Below are 17,349 nucleotides of genomic sequence, written 5' to 3' on the forward strand. Positions count from 1 at the left end.
AGGTGTGTGTAGCAGTGATTTTAGTATGTAACAGTGTGGTGTGTATGTTAGAGTAACGTCATGGACAGCATTTAATTTATTGTATTTATTTCTGTTCTGCTCAGGATCACGCAAACATCCCAATGCGGATCCCCACCCTGTAACCTGTATAACTAAAGTGTGAATACAATCGAATCACGTTTAGTTCCACCCGTCTGGCGTCGTCCTTTCCGAGCATTCAACATCTTCATGCCTTAAGTAGTGCTCTGGCCGGCATTCCTTAACTGTGTCTGATGCAAACTGAACAGTGCAACCTTTTAGATTAAAATACAGTCCAACCACCTGCTATCTCCCCTACAGTATTTTTTTCCTGAATAGAAACAACGTAGTAAGTATTGGATAGGAATAGGAATTTGCAAGACAAGCTTCTATATTTGCATCTTAAGAAACACTTGCCATTAATAACATGGATCCCAAACAAAAAAGTGGTGCCTCAAAAAAGAAAAGCAAAAAAGATTAAGGAAGCAAATCAGGCAGATTTCCTGAAAAGCGTACCTTTGATCTCAAACTTCTTTGAGAAACCACTGGATATGAGTGAGACAAGTATTGCTAATGTTAGCAGTGATCAGAGTTCTAGCAATGAAGATGTGATCACCACTGGCTTAGTGTCACCAGGAATGCCACAGACCAGCCGCAGAAAGACCATGAAAGGAAAGTTGCAGGTGTGTCAGACCCACAATCAGACCAGCCAGTTGCATCGTGTGAGTGTCGTTTTTCAAATGAGTAGGGCAAGGACCCCAACTCCTGGTGTGAAACGGTCAACGACCCTGCTTTATGGCCCTGCACCATTACCGACCAAGCCAAGTCGATTCTTGTTAGTAGAGGAGAAACTACATTTCAAAACAGAAGTGCTAAGTACCCAGCCTCAGTCAGGGATCGAGGCATTGGGGGTACCAGTAGGAGCTTTACAAATGCTCTACTCAGTTGCTCTCTACCCAACGGGCAAACTGTGACTAGGCAGTGGCTACTTTACTCTCCTTCAACTGGCTGTGTGTATTGTTTTGCTTGCAAACTGTTTTCCAGTAAGCACAATACTTTTGTTCATGGATTTTCTGACTGGAAACATTCAGAGCGGATTGGTGAGCACGAGGGGAGTGTGGAACATAGGGCTAGCATTATATAATCGCTCCAGAGGGACAGCAACAATTGATTCTGATATTGTCAAAGAAATTGATGCAGAAAGACAATACTGGCGGGAAGTTTTGAAAAGAGTTGTTGCAGTCATCCAGTTTTTGGGGGAGAGGGGATTTGCTTTCAGGGGAGATGATGAGCTATTAGGATCAGCCCACAATGGTAATTTTTTTGGGCATCATAGAACTCTTATCCAAATTTGACCCATTCCTAGCTGAGCACCTGCAAAGGTTTGGAGGTAAGGGAAAATGTTCTGTGTCCTACTTATCATCAACAGTGTGTGAAGAATTTATCCATTTGATGGGACAGAGAACAAAGCAGGCAATTGTTAATCAAAATACATCTCTGTTATAGTTGACTCCACTCCAGACCTTGCTCATGTGGACCAACTTACTTTTATTTTCAGGTTTGTTAATAATGATGGACATGTAGTTGAGCGTTTTCTAGCTTTTGAGCCTATTGAAAACCATAGTGGGGACAGTTTGGCAGAGTGTGTCGTTGCTATGGTGGAGAATCTGGGCCTACTGTAGGGGCCAGTCATATGATAATGCAAGTAGCATGTCGGGAAAGTACAATGGAGTCCAAGCTCATCTTAAACAAAGAAACCCTTTGATTTGTTATGTCCCCTGTGCAGCACATTCACTGAATTTAGTTGGTGTCAATGGTGTTGACAGTAGCCCAGGAGCTGGACGTTTTTTTGACTTTGTACAGGCAATGTACACATTTTGTGCATCATCTACACACAGGTGGGGAAAGGTTTTCCGTGATACTGATATCAAACTCACACTGAAATCACTGTCATGTACTCGATGGAGCGCACAAGCTGAGTCAACTAAGGCTCTTTGGAAATATTATGCACAACTGAGAGAGGCATTGAATGATATGTCTAAAGATATGGAGGAGAAATGTGTAACTCGTAGTGAAGCCTCTGCACACCGTGACAAATTAGACACGTTGGAGATGGCCTTCATGGAATACTTCTGGGCCACAATACTACGGGGGGGGGGGTGGCGAACGAAAGTTGTTGAGCGGGGGGGGGGGGGAACGTAAAATGGACACAGATTAAGTGTTATATCGCCGGTGGATGGCGCCAGAGCTAGCGAACTTGTACCGTATTGAATCATATATGGGGATCTGATGTAAATAAACTGGATATTTATTTTCGGCGTGAGATATCGGAAATACGGGACAAATAAAAATACGGGATGACGCCGGGACAGAGCAGTAAAATACGGGACTGTCCCGGCCAAAACGGGACACTTGACAGGTATGCTTTACGAGACTTTGTGGCAGCACAGAGAGATAACTTTGAGGTGTTTGAAGGGGCAGCTTTAAATGTCACCACTGCTGTCTCTCAAGAGTACAGGCATGACCTCCAGCGTACAAAGAAGCACAAAATTATGTCTGATGATAGTGCAGAGCCAGGTGTAGCATTTAACGGAAAGGACAAGTTTCGGATTGAAACTTTCAATGTTGTCATTGACAAACTTGTGTCCTGTCTCAACCACCGTTTGAATGCATACACACACTCAGTGGCGGACTTAGCAATTTGGGGGCTCAAGGCGAGTTTAGCTAGGGGGCCCATTAACATTAATATGCGAGAAATAAGTCAGCTAATCAGGGGGCCCCTGCAGTGGGAGGGGCCCAAGGCAGTTGCCTTGCCACGCCTCTATGCAAAGACCGCCTCTGCACACACTTAACTGAGCTATTTGATGTTCTTTTCATGCCTGACAATATGTCCAACAGTGAGCTCACTTTAAAGGCTAACTCACTCGCTGCAGCATATCCTTCAGATCTGAACATGAGCTTGGCTGATGAATTGATACAATACAAATCATTCATAACAGAAAAAGAAAAACATCCTAGTAAAATGCTCAAAACCATGATAAATTTGAATTTACAGTCAACCTTTCCAAATGTCTACATAGCACTTAGACTTTTTTTGACTGTGCCTATCACAAATTGTGAAGGGGAGTGTTCATTCTCCAAACTGGCTCGTATTAAGAATGAACTCAGGATTAGGATGGGCCAAAACCTCTAATAAGAAAATAAGGGTCTGCTCTTATCATTTTGTGGAGGGGAAACCAACACCAGATCACCCTTATGCCGAGACATGGCTCGGTTATGAAGCTCCGATGAAGCAAACGTGTCGGGTGCTTGTGATCAGATAAGTAACTATTTTATAATCAGTGGCCACATCTTTTCCTTGCATTCATTTTGTAATTTTAGGAAGTAAAGAAGTAAATAGACAAGAATGCATATTTTATTAAAAAAATCATTAAAATGTAGTAGTGTACACTAATGCAAAAATAGCTGACCGGAAGTTCTAACACAAAGGCGGAAGAAACATACACTTGAAAGTGGGCGTGGCAGTTGGCCCGAAGGAGCCAGTGAGCAGTAAAATAAATGATGATGTAAATGCTTATGTGGACATTATCACAAGTGCATTGCCAGTTGCTGATGTAAAGATGGAGCTGATAAAGATAGAGACAAACAGAGATAAAACTCTGAAAATACTGCATCAAATCATCATAGAGAGATGGCCCAACACCAAGCAGTGTTGTTTACCTGATATCACAGAATACTGGAACTGCAGGGCAGAACTCTCTGTAGTGGGCGACATAATCTACAAAGGCAGTAAGATAGTTATCCCAAGGAACCTACGGAAAGAAATGCTCAAGAAGATACATGCAGGGCATCTTGGAATTGAAAAATGTAGGAAAAGAGCACGTGAGGTGCTGTATTGGCCGCGGATCAATCAAGACATCTGACATCTGTCTGATTGCTCAATATGTCTGAGATATCAATCAAGCAATCCGGCTGAGCCACTTAAGCCGCACTCAGTGCCCGACAGACCATATCAGAAAGTGGAAGCTGACCTGGTTGTGTGTGATGAAAATGACTACCTAGTCGTGACCGATTACTACTCACTTTATCCAGAGGTTAGTAGACTGCACACTACAACAGCAGTGAATGTAATAACATCCATGAAAGCTATTTTTGCAAGACATGGAGTGCCAAGCGAAGTCTTCACAGATAATGGACCACAATTCTCCAATGAGAACTTTAGACGCTTTGCTGAGGAATGGAACTTTGTGCATACAACATCAAGTCCTTATTACCCACAGTCGAATGGGCTAGTGGAAAAATCAGTTCAGACTGTGAAGAGGCTGCTGTACAAAGCAAAAGACAGTAAAGATGACTACTACCAAAGTCTGCTGGTATACCGCACAACACCATTGGAGTGTGGCATGTCACCTGCAAGACTCCTCATGGGACGTCAATTAAGATCGAACCTGCCTATTAAAGAAGATTTGCTGAAAACAAAGGAGGGGGAGAAAGTAAAGAGGTATAAGGAACAGCAAAAAGCAAAACAGAAGTTTTACTATGATAAAGGAACACAGAATTTGCCAGAACTGCATATTGGTGATCAGGTGAGACTTAAAGACAAATCCAACACATGGGCACAGAAAGCAACTGTCCTCAGTGAAGTTCAACCAAGATCATACGACATTCAGACCGAAGATGGTGCTGCACTGAGGAGGAATCGTCGCGACATCCTGGGACCAGCTAAAGCAGATCAGAGAACTGGTGAAGCTACTGAGCAACCTCAACACCTTGAAAATCCATCATCAGCGGAATCAGTCCCTATGCAAGAACAACCTCTCGGGAGATCCTCTAGGAATGTGAAACCACCAAAAAGGCTAATTGAACAGATTTAAAATTGGTACTTGCATAAACTAGTTGTAGTTAGGAGTTGGTAATCTTTCTGGAATATAGTTAAACATTGAAGTGTAATGGATTTAATTTATAATAACATAATAATAATAATAGAATTTTATTTATAAGCGCCTTTCAAGACACACAAAGACACTTTACAAGGGAATAAGCAACAAGAGTTTATATAAAACTAAAAAGGATTAGAATAAATCACCAACAATTTAAAATAAATTAAAAAATAAATAAAATATTAGAAAGAAGCAGCAGATGAGAAAAGAGACACACACATACACACATATACATAAACACATACACATAAGTGAACCTACATATTTAAGAAGGCAATACTAAAAAGGTAAGTTTTTAAAAGCTTCTTAAAAGTAGGTAGGGATGTACATGTGCGGAGGTACAGCGGGATGGAGTTCCATAACTTAGGACCAACAACACTAAATGCTCTTCTACCATACATATTGAGTTTTGCAGTGCGTACGAATAGAAGGTGAGCATCTGCAGACTGACGTGAGCGTGATGGAGTATATGTAGACAGTATAATTTATAGTAACGGTTAGGTTAACATGATGTTAACGTTTAAATGTGCATGAGCTGTCTACATATAACACTTTTAGTTAAAGAAAAGGGAGATGTAATGATATGAACAATATGATTGGACATTCTTAGTTAAGTTACCTCTCCATGGATTAGATACAACGGACCTGTTCAGTTAAAACTAGAGTTCCTGAGGTAAATTAATCTTAAGTGTAATTCTTAGATAAAGGTCATTCTCTTCAAGAATCCTGTATGGTGTCTTTATTCAAGAACCCGCAACACAAACAAAACAGTCTTAATTACTTAAAGCTGTACAAAGAAATATGTAACTACTTGTAACAGCGAAATAATACGCTATGCAAATACTGTAGTTATAAGGTAACAAACACATACAACCATAAGGGCCAGACATAACACAAATTGTAAAGGAACAAGTCATTGTAAATTAACTAACTTAGGAACCACATGCTAACCACTAACTTATGAGTTAGCTAAACCCATGCGGTGAACCCAAAGCGCCGTGATCGCATGAACGCAAATGTGGTCATATTACATTACTACATTACATCCTCCGCCATCCAGAATAACAATGAAGTTACATTATGTCATGTATGCACAAACGATGCACTATACACACGTTTGACCTCTGTAACTGCAAACAAAGACTACTGTAGTGAATATTAACACTGATTTTCACAGGTGTTCAAATACTTATTTGCAGCAGTGACACAAATATAAATAATTTTTTTAATCATGCATTGTGATTTCCAGATTTATTTATTTTTGTCTCTCACAGTGGACATGCACCTAAAATGAAAATTTCAGACCCCTCCATGATTTTCCCAAGGTGAGATGGTTCCTGTGTTCTTAATCAGCAGAATGATAAGATACTGAAAGAAAATTCTCTCCAACAGAGAGAGAGAGAGGTATTTGCTCTTCTGTGGGTCTGTGAGACACTTCACCCTCACATTTTTGGAAGGAAGATTGAAACACAGAAACTCTGTTTTCTCAGAGAGTATAACATAGCGTGCGACCAAATGAGGAAGTTTGAGGCCACCCTCTTTTGACACGGCCTTTCTCCAACTTCTGCTTGTTGTTGTTTTGTTTTGTGGATTGACCCACAAATATGAATCTTTGTAATACATTTACATTGAGGACATTTAGTAGACGTTCTTATCCAGAGCGACTTACAAAGTGCTTTGCATCTGTTCACAGAATTCAAGATACCCTTTAGCCAGATTACTAAACTACAGGAATCAAAACATGGGCTCAAACTTAAACAACAGGAATAAAATCTTAAACTGTTGCGCTATGTTCTCCTCTGATCTAGTGCAGCGTGTTCGTTGATGCAAAAGAAAACACCACCAGTCTAATGTCTTTTGACGTTTTATTGACGCATCTCTGGAGAGTACACAGCAAAACCCTAAGCTACTCTACTCTGTGCTGTCCATGTCGCTCAGTGTGTAGCTCTGAGAGACAGACTGCTTCTGCCTCTTCTTTATAGGTAAGCTGAGTGTGGCCCCCATCCTTGTTGTTATGTCATGGAAAACTAAAACTGCTTATCTTTCATCCTACACTGAGTGAGCTGACTGTTTCTCTCAGAACCGCTTCTGTGGTCATCGGCATGTGTCTCAAGTTCAGATGTGAACTTCACTTTCCCCCTCGATGCTCAACATGATGAACCTGTCACCCAAACATTGTCCATGTTAAACATTTTAAACTGGCCCAACATCTGAATCTGTTTTTTTGTTATTGTATTGTATTAAGCTTGCATTTCTTTTTGAACAAAAACATCTGAACAGTGGTTGTGTGCAAATCAGTGATGTGCAATGTAAAAATCTATTATTTTGAAAGACTCAAAAAATAATCACTAACTGATTTGGAATGAAACTGATTTCAAATTATGCAACTTTCATTTCAGAGAAAAGGATGGGAGTGAAAGCGAATTTCTGTCAAAATGAAACCTAACCACTCCAAGCCCCCTGGAAGCCACGCCCACACTGATAATATTCATATCAAACCAGTCTACTCCCTCCATCTCAAGACCAGTAACTAGATGACCAACGATGGGTCTGCAGCTCACCCTGATACTCACCTGCTTGTTTTGCTACAAAGGTACAGTGTAAATGTTTTTATATATGGACTTATTAACTGTAGCTACAATCCTTAAATTGTTATCAGATAAACTTAAATTAAAATGTAAAATTTTTTTGTAAATTTGTACAAAGTATTATTATTTTATTACTATTATTTAATGTTTACATTTTTATTTTTTGTATTTGGGGAAGAAGTTATTCACAGCATTTTATGGGGCAGACTGCATTTAAGAAAAGGATTATTTTAATGCTGCAAGCTTTTAAAAGGTCATCTCTTTATACTGAACTTTCTTCTAGCATTAGCACTGAAATGTTATCAGTGTACATCACAGGGAACATGCCCACAAATAGACTGTGTTGGTGAATGTGCCACTGTCCGTGTGACTTCCACTATGCAAGGAGGTAAGAATAATTCAACATCACAATTTAGAAGACATAAAATAAAGAATATATTAACAGTAGCCTATTGTGTAATGTAACAAATTAATCTTCTACAATAGAAATGTCTATTCTAAACTTGAGAGCACATGTCAACAAGAATTATTTATATATAGTTTATATGATTATATATGAACATCTAATTTTCTCATTTACATACTGTTTCAACAAAGATGGGAAGGTGAATACATGTTCGTGCTTAACGTTGAAAGACCGGTATGCTGAAGCGCTTTGATCCTTTCACCTTAGCGCAGCATGTTCGTTGATGCAAGAGAAAACATTACCAGTCTTTAACCTTTTATTAAAAGCAAGTAAAAATACAGAGATCTCTGGAGAGAATACACAAAACCCTAACTACTCTACTCTGTAGCATTGTGCGCAGGTCTCTGACAAACACTTCTCCACCTGTACTTTATAGCACTGGCGTAGGGGAGGGGCACGCAAGGCACGCACTGCGGGGGGGCCCCGAACACAGGTGGGCCCCGCCTAAAGCCTGGTATACTGTCGCGAGCGACCATAGCGCGCGACCCTGCGCGAGCGGTGTAGGCGTTTATACTTTCGCGAACGTCGCGAGCGTCGCTGCAGTGTTCTCCGAAACGATAGGTGGCAATAGGTGGCAGTGGAGAATAAAAAACCTCTGCAAAACCGGGGAAAGAACATTTTTACCTGACCAGAGACCGTATATATACACCAGGCATCAAACATAAATATGGCTTTGCAATGTTGTCCGAAACGATATGTGGTAGTATAAAGAAACACCCCTCAAAAAAAGGGGAATGAACATTTACTTGACGCATTTTGATGTTGCTTTGTGTTTCAGGTTTGAAAAGTGCTAGAATTTAGGCTAAAGTACATTAAAATGTTGAAATTACGTTAACAAATACGAGCCTCTTGTAATTCCAGGACGAAACATGAGAGAACGTGAAGACGTTAAGATTGAGCATTTTGAAAATAAACAACCATTAAATAATGTGATAAAAAGCGAATTATTTCGAGTATATGTACCGTACAAGTGCCGTACAAGTGCTTTAATTCCACCTTGTATAGGTGTATGAACCCGGCAAACATGACTTTGTCGATCGCGCTGAAGCGCGGCGCGCGCGCGAAGTTACAAAATTCAAGAGGTGCACGACCTCGCGCCGCGACAGCGTACATCACTTTCAAGGTCCATTTCAATATTTCCCAGCACGTTAAACTTAGTTAAATATTTATACATATACTCAAAATTATTCGCTTTTTATCAAATTATTTAATGGTTGTTTATTTTCAAAACGCCCAATCTTAACGTCTTCACGTTCTCTCATGTTTCGTCCTGGAATTACAAGAGGCTCGTATTTGTTAACGTATGGTTTCGGACAACACTGCAAAGCCATATTTACACTGCAGTGACGCTCGCGAAAGTATAAACGCCTACACCGCTCGCGAGATTTTAGCTCATGCACGGGCCTCCTCATTGCCTCCTTGCGGTGGGGCCCCAGAATTTTGCGCTACGCCTCTGCTTTATAGTATGATCTGGGTATAAGCCCCCCACCTTTGCTACTCAGCGATGGAATCTCCCTGTTTGAAAACTTGTCTGCCTAATTCTCAAAAATAGACTACCTGTCAGCCACTCGGAGTATGGCAAAGCTAGCCTTCAAGAAAAGCAACAGATTGCACATGAATTAAAAGGCAAACTGAAGTCGCAGCAGAATCTGTTCATGAAAGCCACAGCCCAAAACAATGCGGCAGTGAAAGCACGTTTTATTGTGGCTGAAGAAATCGCCCGTGCTTCAAAATCTTTTTTGGACGGAGCGTTTTTGAAGAAGTGTATGCTAAAAGTCTGTGAACAGGTATGTCCCGACCAGATTCAGACTTTTCACACAACTACATAGCTTTTTCATTAGCCGTTGATGAAAGCACAGATATCATGGATAAAGCGCAGTTAGCGATTTTTATTAGCGGCGTAAATTCGGATCTTTCTGTCACTGAGGACCGATGTAGCTGTTACGCATGGAACTACAACGGGACAGGACATTTTTGATGCGGTGGAGAAATCTGTAAGTAAAAATGCATTGCCCAGGGAAAACTAACTACAGACGGTGCACCGGCAATGTGTGGAGAAAAAGTGGGCTTGGTAGGACTAATTATGGAGTGATTTTTGTTTCAATAGTTCCTCAAAAGCAAAAGTAAATCCAAGAACAGAAAGTATATGTTATGAATGCAAAACAGAAAAAAAATATATCAAAAGTATATATTTTTTATATAATTGGTTATTTGAAACTTATTTTCGTTTGCATTTTGACAAGTTTTTGGTTCCATTGTTTTTGTTTTTTTGGATTTTCCCAGTAAGGTCTTTTGCTTCTGGAATCTCTCTTTGCTTCTGCTTCGTTTTTTGCTTCTGACTTTTGGAACACATTTCACGTGTGGGAGGGTCTTAGATGAAGGCGTTCCTCTGCAATCTCCATTGGTCACTGATTCCGGACTGACACAGAGCTCTGGGACCAAGCCACGCCCACCCCACCAGCTTCCCAGCGTTTTCAAACAAGTCGGAACGCGGTGGTTCTGTTTCACAGTAGCATGTAAACTAAGTTTTACCATAAAAGTTTATACAAAGGTTATAATTAATTGGTAAATGGTTTGTAGATATTGCAAATGTACACTATATAATAACTACATTAAGCATGGCAGTTAATATTTAGCACACTTCACCAGCGCGAGCTTTTAAAAATTTTAGTGAACTGGATGCAGGCATGAAAATCTGTCACCTTGCGGCGAAATTCGCCGTTTTGAAGTTTTCATATTTTGCGGTAAAACAAACTCTTGTGAAAAATAGGTAGATAGTAAAATAAGAAACAAGATTTTTTTGTAGTTCTAAATGATGAACCCTGGTATTTTTTACACTCATTTTTGCCGCAGATGTTATTTATTGGTTCATTAAGATGTAATGGTTTTGACTGAGCCATCTGAAATGGCGAAAGCGGCTCGCGTTTACGGATCTGGCTCCATATATTGACAAGACAGGTCAATATTTTTCAGCGCGACATTACCGTGAGAGAAGTCAACAGGGAAGAGCGTGTTTAAAGCTAGCCTTTAAATTATTTTTAATTTAATCGCTGCTGTAGCTTCTGTCACCGTTTTGCTACATTCACAATAGTAGCGACTAGTTACTCGCTCCTCCTGGATCATTCGCTAGCGTCCCCGCGGGTCTAAAGTGAGAAGGAAACTAATCCGCACTCTGCGTTTCAATGGACTACTCTTCTTACTCCCACTCCTCCAAGTTAAAATCTTTTTGTTTTTATCTCTGAGTCGGACAGTGTCTGAATGTCATGTCTGACATGTATTATGTTTAGTATCTCTATGTTCAATGGTTCAATGAATATTGTTCACTTCTTAATAAAATATGGACAGCACAAGATGCATGTGATGTGTGTGGTACCTGCAGAACACTGAAAAACTGTGAGTGAACAAAGCTGGTTGTATATAGGGTGGCCACTTTTCAGTATTGCTTTAATTTTGGTATTTGGCTTTAATTTTGGTATTTTTACTATTATGGATTTTACTATATTTGGCATCACCTCTCGTACACCAGCTGCCCCCCACCCCCCGTCCGTCGCCATACCAGATATTGCAAATACTCATATTTCTTCCACACATCAATGTTCTCTCCATCCAGTTCACTAAAATTTTAAAAAGCTCGTGCTGGTGAGCATGCTTAATGTAGTGATTATACAGTGTACATCTGCAATATCTACAGACCATTTAGCAATTAATTATAAACTTCGTATAAACTTTAATGGTAAAACTCAGTTTACATGCTGCTGTGAAACAGAACCACCGCGTTCCGCCATGTTTGAAAACGCTGGGAAGCTGGTGGGCGTGGCTTGGTCCCAGAGGCGGTCTCAGAGCTCTGTGTCAGTCCGGAATCAGTGACCAATGGAGATTGCAGAGGAACGCCTTCATCTAAGACCCTCCCACACGTGAAATGTGTTCCAAAAGTCAGAAGCAAAATATGAAGCAGAAGCAAAAACTTGTCAAAATGCAAACGAAAATAAGTTTCAAATAACCAATTATATAAAAAATATATACTTTTGATATATTTTTTTCTGTTTTGCATTCATACTTTCTGCTCTTGGATTTACTTTTGCTTTTGTGGAACTATTGAAACAAAAACCACACCATAACTAATGAAGGGGAAAATGGACAAAATGAACTGTCACACGCCTCTGATAACGTATCATTGCATTATCCACCAAGAAGCTTTGTGTGGGAAGGTACTGGGGATGGATGACGTGACCACGGTCATGAAAACGGTGACCTTCATCCGGGCGCGTAGCCTGAATCACCGTCAGTTCCAGATGTTTTTGCAGGAGATGGGCTCGGAGCACGGGGATGTGCTGTACCTACAGAAGTGCTGTGGCCAAGTAGGAGCAAAGTCCTCCAGCGATTTCTTTTACGTTTGTTTATATGTCACTGAAATGTGCAAAAATTCGACTCTTTTCACAACACTGTATATCAGTGGCGGATCCTGGTCCTTCAAGGAGGGGAAGCTCAATTTCGGCCTACATCATAAAATGTGTCGGTTTATTTATACGTAAATTCTACCCGTTCATTTTCAAGAAAATGTTCTGTGACCCTGTTGTACCAACAAGAAACGTTTCTTTCTTCGTTTCTTTTAATGAAGAAAATGCCGCTAAGAGGATTAGGAAAATCTCCGGTTCAACTCAAAACAGAATGAATATTTAAAAAATTAAAATTAAACGCTCCCGCGGATGTTTACACCAAAAGATCGCTGATTCGCTCATTTCGCTGTCAATCAAAAAGGGATTCAGCCTCAGACAGATCATCCAATCATCATGCAGAAGCTGAGCGTCCGGGCCAGCCCATAGACCCCCAGAGACGCTGAGCGTCCGATGGGCGGGACAAAGCCCAGCATTTATCCAATGGCTCATCTCATTTCACTGCACTCTTTGAACTCTGTAGAGTTCTGTAGCTCAGCGTCCACAGCGTTTAAAGCACCGTGAAGCTGCGGGACTAGGAAAGCCGTGTTGTTACCAGTGATAAGAAGCTGATTCTGAACAAACGTTGAGCGCGTTGTAGCGCATATTTAGTCAATGACATGTACACACAACAGTATATGGTTGATCACTTATTTTTTGACATTTTAGGGGAAGCTGAGCTTCCCTTGCAGTCTTAGAGCAATCGCAACTGCTGTATATCCATGAAGTATCTACAATGTTTACAACACATACCTCCATTTTGATTTTCTCCAGGTGGTGCACCACTGGTGGATTTGCAATTGAAGTCTTGCGCTGCCCCTGCTGAGTGCATCAATGGGAGTTTAAACCTGGGAATTGTGAAAACAGTTCTGGGTACTAAATGCTGCAAAACGGATCTCTGCAACAGCCAAACAGTATCAGGTAAAACCTTTCAAAGAAGAAGGAAGATTGACCATGTTATTTAGTCTTTATACTTTCCAAACTGAATATATAGTGAAAGACATTTTAGTCACTGACGAGATGCCCTGTAGACATTATAGACATATAAAACTAAGGTCAGTGGTATATTGTTAATGTGCTTACATGTTCTAACACATTTACTTTGATAGCAGTTTGAAAAGTTTCTAAATTCTTTACTGCAAATTGTGTGAAAGTAATTAGGATTAAGAAACAATTTTGTAAATTGACATTTTATGGTCAAAAATTTGCTGACCCAAATGTTGAACTTGTGTTAAGCTCTACCAGATAAACCTCCCAATGGGAAACACTGCTACACCTGTGATGGTCACACCTGCTCAGGAACCATCACATGTGAGGGAGATGAAAATCAATGTATCAGCACATCAGGTGAAAATGTCTTTATGTTCTTAATCTCCAAATGTTAGTGTAATGACACAAGCATGGTGCAATCAGAGATGTTGAGTAGATCGATCTTTATAAAAAGGGCTTGTGCAATTAAGATTTACAGCTTCACGTAACACAAATGAGGAACAAACTACTCCTAGCAGCAAGAGGAGTTTATTCACACAGGCAGGCTGTATCCCAAATGTTCAAAGATAAGAGGGCGCTCCTCTTACTTATACATACACAGACCAGCCCTATGCGTGCAAGCAACAGGGTGGGCTCAATGAGGCTAGTCTAACATATGTAATATATTCTACCATATATGGAAACAAATGCATTCTCCTCAAGTGGGCTTTGTGAAGACAGAACATAATTCATACATATGCAGCATATCAGACAGGAAGCACAGCACCTGGAGAGGAAATGATAAGCCGTCTCTGGTACACACACAGAGAACATACAGGAGAAGGGGGAAAGGTGTCAAATAGGGTGTCAGGGGTCACAGAGAACATTAGAGGACACAATGTTCAGAGTTACAGCAAACATAAGAAGATAAAATATTCCTTCACATACGGACAACGTGAGAATGACAAGGCATGACGACAAATATATATATATATATATATATACATATATATATATATATATATGTATATATATACATATATATATATATATATATATATATATATATATAAAAATGTAGTAGGGTTTGTATAAATATGGAAAAAATAGATTACAATTTACATTGTTATCGTATCGATGAATAATGCAGTTTGCACATGTACACTGAGGAGTCAGTGATGGATGAATAAATGATACTTCTAGGCTCATCAGATGTCTGCTGATTATTTCAAAACATTAATATACATATGACAAATACCACAATCTCACTCTCATTTTTCACCCTTTAACACCCCCCCCCCCCCCCCCCCCCCCCCCCGTAGTTGATGTAGGAGGTACAAAGACGGCTATGAAGGGATGTGCAACCAAAAGCTTTTGCGATGGGATTTCATCTCTCCAGCAGTCCGTGGGCATGACGAAAATGAGCTGCTGTGTGGGGAACCTGTGTAACAGTGGAAACATGGTTAATCTGAGCTTCCTCCTCATGCTGGGACCTCTACTGCCCTCCTTCTTCTTCCACTGAGCTCATTTTGATAAATGGTTGTTCTGCAGAAACTGGTGTTTATTCCAGGAAAGATTAAATATGGAACAGGCATACAATGGTACAATCTTACAATGTGGTATATTCTCTCCATTTCAACGTGTTCCTTTCATTTCATGTTAATGTGTTGTATTTCCTTCAGTTGTTTGGAACATCCAGTGAATAAACGGGGTCTTTCTCATCTACATGCTCTTCCAAAGCTCCTCTTTTCATATATGTGGAAGAAACTGAAGAACTGAATTTCATTCTGTTGTGTTTTCTCCCTTTTCCTGAATGGACCACATCTAGTATTACAGATGTATAATTCAGAATGACAGCATTAGTTACTTAGGCTCCCCGGAGTTTCTAGGTTAATTAATTAGAGGTTCCTAACCTAAGTGTGACAGTGTACATTCTACAATCTACATGCTCTTTCCAAAGCTCCTCTTTTCTGTCACGGTGGGGAGGCCGAGCCGCCACCAGAGGGTGCGTGCACCCACACACACACCCACACAGCACACGCCCCCGTGCACCAAACCACTCCCCAGGTCCCAATGACAGCAGTACTAGCACCTGTGGCCTATTATGTTTGCACCCCTTTTAAGCCCACAGGTCGTGCGGTCCAGTGCTGCACATTGTATGAAGATATCGCCTTGCCTCACTGGATCTACTCTCTTCTACTGCCGTCTGATCTACGTACTTGGTCTCATATTGAGCTCTGTTTTGCTGCTTCGCAGCCCATGCTACTTTTGTTACTTCATTATTTTAAGTATGGATAATAGAGTATGACATGCAGCCTTTGCCTCCTGCAGCCTCAGTCCCCGTGTCACATTTTCAAATATGTGGGAGGAAATAATAACTGAATTTCATTCTGTTGTGTTTTCTCCCTTTTCCTGAATGGACCACAAACATCTAGTATTACAGATATATAGTACAGTATTATCACCCTTCAGAATGATGGCATTAGTCACTTAGGCTCCTCAGAGTTTCTAGGTTAATTAATTAAAACTCCCTAACCTAAGTGTATCAGTAAACATTTGTTATGCACTGTGAAAATATACAAGTGACAATGGGGTGACAACCCATTTTTTTCCTGTGAGAACCAGGGCCAAACTGAACAAACTTGCATTTAAGTTCCACATCAATCACACTCCTACAGGCTGGTCTCTTATTCTGACCAATTACAGCTTATCTGTTTTTTCAAATTTTCTAGTACATTTCCATAGTTCTATACGAGTAGATAAAATAAAGATAAAGAGAAACATTTCTGGAAAAAAAACTTGCTTTTATATTTATTTATATAACAATTTAGTAATATTGGTCAGTCCAGCTCCACTCATCATGTGTGATCTAGTATGTGTAATGGGGCCACCACCCATCGGAGCTTACTATCAAACAGACTGATGGCACAATATATAAACAAATATAGCAAAGACATGTTGTGTGACCGATGTAATACATGACCATGGCAGCATGATCTCCCTCCCTGATCCACATTCACTTCCATATAATCATGTCCACAGAAAGGTCATGCATGTGTTCATACATAGTCAAACACACCTGTGGTAAGATTTATGTCCATCACTTTTGTGTAATATAAATGAGATCATGTTGTGGTGGTTTGCATTGGTGGGTGTCCCACAATCCTCTGTGTTAATGGGCAGCAGATCTGTTTGTGCCACTAAGTGAAGCCTGACAGCAGAAGCTAATGGAAGGACAGTGGGTGTCTGGGTCATACTGACAGTGGTCACCCATCCGGTCACTGTTTTTAGTGCTTCTCTTGATCCTGATTCTCATTGTGGCAGGATGAGAGGAGGGTTTGGTCAGCTACGTGGGGGCTTTGGGTAGTTCACCGTCAGTAGTATCAAAGAAGTGTCTGATTCTAGGTAGGGATAGGTATGGGATTGCTTTCCTTTTTTATGCTGACGATTGCCAAATCTACTTGCCCCTAAAAAAGAAGGATATCTGTCCCATAAAAAACCTTCTGGCATGTCAAGGTGATATTAGAGCCTGGTTGGCATTGAATTTTTTAAATTTTAATGAAAAGAAGACGGAAGTAATGATGTTTGGACCCAGTGGCCCCTGTTGCTTATTTTAAACCGATTACACAGGTCAACAACAACAAAAAAATTTACTGGTGTCCAAAATATTTTAATGAATTTGGGGTATTTTTGGGGTGCTGATTCTGAATATGCTATCAGTTTTGCCAGATTGGCTCAAGTGTTTGAGATTTTTGGTATCTTATTTATAGCACTTGTTGGTAAATGCGACGCATCATCTCATTAATTTCTTGGGATTAGTACTTGAACTGAGCAGTTCTCAATATAGTTTTTTGTTAATTAGTGTTCTAAAAGTTTGTTCATAGCTTGATTTTTGCACTAACTTTATGTTGTTGTCTGTTTTCCAGTGAAAAGCA

The 17,349-nt window shown here is 40.3% G+C and overlaps 1 long non-coding RNA gene across 1 annotated transcript; it reads left to right on the plus strand.

The window, feature by feature from the left end:
* The first annotated feature begins 7,399 nt into the window (after positions 1 to 7,399).
* Positions 7,400 to 15,139, plus strand: LOC143525134 (uncharacterized). Its single transcript, XR_013133571.1, has 5 exons — positions 7,400 to 7,551; positions 7,830 to 7,934; positions 13,220 to 13,366; positions 13,682 to 13,792; positions 14,737 to 15,139. It is a non-coding gene; the product is annotated as an uncharacterized LOC143525134 (long non-coding RNA).
* Positions 15,140 to 17,349: the final 2,210 nt, after the last annotated feature.

This window comes from Brachyhypopomus gauderio, chromosome 10, assembly GCF_052324685.1.
Source record: "Brachyhypopomus gauderio isolate BG-103 chromosome 10, BGAUD_0.2, whole genome shotgun sequence".
In the NCBI taxonomy this organism is placed as follows: domain Eukaryota; kingdom Metazoa; phylum Chordata; class Actinopteri; order Gymnotiformes; family Hypopomidae; genus Brachyhypopomus; species Brachyhypopomus gauderio.